Here is a 4,325-nt window from a genome sequence, read left to right on the forward strand (position 1 = left end):
ATGTTATGGTTTTGCACTTAAAAGGAGAGACATTTCCTGCACGGTAAGAATCTAGGATTGGGGCTGACAAGTCCTTTAATTAATGGGCAGGATTCCCTGTGTGTGCAAGTGTGTGTGCATGTTTTAATTCATAAAAGTGGACAAAGGGTGTGATGAGGAGGGGGGCAGGAGAGAGATGGGGGAGGGAGAGTGAGTCCATTAGTTTGAAGATGAACAGAGTTCATAGCTACATTCATCTTTTTTTTTTAACCCCCAAAGGACTGAGGTGCAGAACTGGAGTGAGCCATCTTTTTTTTTTTTTTTTTTTTCCTAGGAATTTGAATGTTTAACTGAATAAAAGCCCAAGGCCAAAAGCAAACACAAAGTTTGAGAGAAGCCATATTTCAATTTGGCAAACCCCTGGGTTCTGGTTTCTCTTTTGCACTGTCTCCTTGGACTGGGGTTTCACACAGTCCATCTGGGCTTTCCTTTGGACTAATTTCCCACTCACAGGTGACTAGGATTCTCTTTCATTTTGTAGTGCTAAAGAAATATGTAGCTTAAATAATTCCGGGAACAAGATCACTCTTACCTTTTAAAAGAAAATGTGGCCTGGTATCCTAAGAAAGAGAGTTAATATTTGTCTTTTTTGAGGGTTTTGAAATTGAACACTTTGAACCTGGCATCATTCAATTCTCTATACTGTTTTCAAGGGCTTTTAAATGTTTAGGAAAAATTCTCCAATGACTCTAAGAGATATTTTTCAGTTTCTTCTTTCCCTCCCTCTGCAATTATTGGCAAAGATGCCTATTTCTATTCACTTGCATACATAACTGCTTAAGTGGTAGATTAGTTTCAGGGATAATTGATCTAAGATCTTACCTAATTTAAAATTTCTTTTCCCAAAATATATCCAAAATGTTGCATTGCTATCTCAGAAATATCAATGTGTTGCCTAAAAATAACTACTGCGCTTCCATGAACAGACTGAAGGGATTCGGATCTTAACAAAAAGTTGCCATGATTGATTAAACAACTTTATCTTATGTTGAACTAGTGCTTGACTTACAAATTTCACTATGTTAAATAAAAAAGATTCTTAAGAAGAATGTCATTACTTTTCTTTTTTTTTGATCAGAGTATCAATGTCTTTTTAAGGGAAACACAGCCTCTGCTTTTAAAATATCACTAAATTTAGAGCCTGTAAATTTAACCCGATAAGAACAGAGGAGATTTAATAACAGTGTTTAGTTTATTTTACCATTTTGTAAACAAATTGGAGAGAAGAATAATCCTTAAAGAGATTAATGGTGTTAGCAGTTCCCTCACAGAGTAGAAATGGCAAAATAGCCTCCTTCTAATTCAAAGGAAGCAGAAAGTGAAACCAAATAGTCTAATTTTCAATACTTCAATAAGATGAAAAGAATAAACTAAGAGGAGGCGCCAAGATTATTTTTATAATTTTTCAGAGTTTATTTTCAGTAGAATCTAAAACAAAATGAGTATCATGTTGTTAGTACTCATGTGAAAGAAAATTTTCATCACTTTAAAACAAAATTACTTCCCGAACAAAGTAGTACGCTCCACTTTCATGTTCCTCCAAGCAGCTGGGGGGGAAAATGCAGTATTTTAAATGTCCTTTCCTAATTTATTTAACTGTTAAACAACCACACCAAGCTATAATCCGCTGATGATTTTTTTCATGAAAAAACGTTTTTTAAAATGGACAAATGATACCTCTAGAAAGAAATGGATATGAATTTTCATTTAGAGCGACCTAGGGTGGGTAATAAACTTAAGAAAAGAAGTAGTATTGTAATAGGAGACACTTTAGTGTATATGACAGAAATCATCCCACCCCTTCCCGCCCCACCTCCCCTCAAAAATCAACACCGGCTTGACACGTTTCTTCTGAATCAATCCATAGGATCAGTGTGTCCTCAGCTTAAGTTGGGTGACAAAATTAAACTTTAAATGTTGCAATATTCTAAATGATTTTCCAAAATATTTGCTAATTTTTTACCTATATAAATATTACAACAAATTTGTTCTGTTCTTATGAATTACAAGCTAAGCAATCAACCCTTTGCCTCAACTGCCAGTTTTGTAAGTTTGCATTCCTAGATCAAATTTCTCCTTCACAACTGTACATTTGTGTTTCAGTTTTCCAGGTGTTGAACAGAATCATCAGCCACTGCTAAGAGAAAACTTATCTGAGGCCTTAAAATGATAGCATGTTTTAGGAACCTGAGCCAACCACAGCCTTGGCCATTGCTAATACCTCTTGATAACAAGATTTTTGTTTTAAAAACAGTATTTAATTTTTATGTGGAAAGCATTTGTTACCTCTTCACATTTCAGAGACAAACATGTTTATCTTGGTTGAATTCTTTTAGAGGTATGATATATATAATTCAAAAGAGGATGACAATTTATAATCCTCCAAGTATTTCATTTCGAGTCTGCACACTGGTTGCAAAGTTTACATCTCTATGTGGCTATAAGCCAAGTAGATAGGCAATGAAATCTGCCAAAGGTACTACATTTAATTCAGATCATGGTCTTTCCTGTCTTTCTTTTAGGATTCAATTGCCTAAATGTCTCCCATTTAACCTCCCCCACACCCTGCGCCCAAGAAATGGGTATTCAGATTTTCAAGCCAAATTTCAATGCATGTGATTCCATTTGTTAGGCTCTCTGAACTGATACAGAAAATGTAGAGTTAAAAATAGTCCCATTTTACAAGATTAGAGATAATGTACAGGAAACATTACATGCTACAGTAACTGGCATATAGAAACTTCTCAATAAATGGTAACAGTTATATTCATATTCAATATGGCCTAGCTCAATCTTTTACTCTTTGATGAAGGGTCATTCTTGTTGTAATCTGCTCTTTATCTCTCTATAACACTTTGTGTTCTTTTTTTATTATTATTATTCAATGTATTTATTTAAATTGGAGGCTAATTACTTTACAATATTGTGGTCGTTTCTGCCATACATTTGTGTTCTTTAATGAAAGTTAATTATAGTTAGTCTGTAGTCCCTACTTGGAGAAGGCAATGGCACCCCACTCCAGTACCCTTGCCTGGAAAATCCCATGGATGGAGGAGCCTGGTAGGCTGCAGTCCATGGGGTCGCTAAGAGTCGGATACGACAGAGCAACTTCCCTTTCACTTTTCACTTTCATGCATTGGAGAAGGAAATGGCAACCCACTCCAGTGTTCTTGCCTGGAGAATTCCAGGGCCGGGGAGCCTGGTGGGCTGCCGTCTGCGGGGTCGCGTATAGTCGAACACGACTGAAGTGACTTAGCTTAGTTTAGCTAGTCCCTGCTTGCTATAGTCTGCGTATTTGTGTCCCACCAAAATCTTGAAATCCTAATGCCTAATGTAATGGTATTAGAAGCAGGGGTCTTTGAGAGGTCAGGAGGGTGGAGCCTTCATGAATGGAATCAGTGTTCTCATAGAAGAGACTCGACAGAAATCTTTTGCATCTTCCACCGTGTAAGGACTGAGTAAGAAGGCACAGCTAGAAGCACCAGGAAGAGGATTCTCAAGAAAACATGACCATGCTGGCACCTTGAACTTGAACTTCCAGCCCCCAGAACTAAATTTCTGTTGTTTATAAGCCACACAGTCTGTAGTATTTGGTTAAAGCACCCCGAATGGACTAAGAAACTAAGGGTTTAAATTTTTCCCTAATTAGCTTTGGATTCCAAACAATGCCAAGTGAAGTGTCTGGCTCACAGTTGACATTTACTAAATGCTGATTAAAATGATTTGAATTAAACAAAGAAGTCACAGTCCCAAGGACAATGTTTAAAATGAAATTTTGAATCTAAGTAATTGATAAAAATAACTTTAAACATATTAAAATCAGATGCTACTTGACACTAGTATTCAGATATTTTTCATGCTAAAGATACCTTCAGAAAGATTTATTACAGCATTGTATGTGGATTTGTTTCATCATTGTCTTCATGATTCCATCATAAGTTTTTGGACACAGAACCTATATATCCATATTTTCACCTATATATTCATATCCATGTATCAAAGTGCTTAGTCTACATTGTTGTTGCTGTTCAGTCGCCCAGTTGTGTGTGACTCTTCACAACCCTATGGACTGCAGCATACCAGGCCTCCCTGTCCCTCACCATTTCCCCAGGTTCATATCCACTGCGTCGGTCATGTCATCCAGCCATCTCATCCTCTGAGGCTTTCTTCTCCTTCAGTAACTACCTAATAAATGTTTACTGCATAAATAACTATATAGAAAAATAATGAATGAATAGAAAGGCTCAAAGAATAATAGATTTGAATAAAATTATTACTTAAAATTA

General features: G+C 36.3%; 1 long non-coding RNA gene across 2 annotated transcripts in view; it reads left to right on the forward strand.

Annotated features, from left to right (window-relative positions):
• Window positions 1–1,119, forward strand: part of LOC129645789 (uncharacterized) — a 1,864-nt gene extending 745 nt beyond the window's left edge. Inside the window, exons 2-3 of one of the 2 annotated variants that reach the window (XR_008711492.1) lie at window positions 1–43; window positions 314–1,119. The exon at window positions 1–43 is cut by the window's left edge and continues 187 nt beyond it. This is a non-coding gene — a long non-coding RNA (uncharacterized LOC129645789). The remainder of the gene's footprint in view (window positions 44–313) is intronic. The other variant, XR_008711493.1, reaches the window with a different exon arrangement.
• Window positions 1,120–4,325: the final 3,206 nt, after the last annotated feature.

Source organism: Bubalus kerabau, chromosome 1, assembly GCF_029407905.1.
Source record: "Bubalus kerabau isolate K-KA32 ecotype Philippines breed swamp buffalo chromosome 1, PCC_UOA_SB_1v2, whole genome shotgun sequence".
NCBI classification, from domain to species: Eukaryota; Metazoa; Chordata; class Mammalia; order Artiodactyla; family Bovidae; genus Bubalus; species Bubalus kerabau.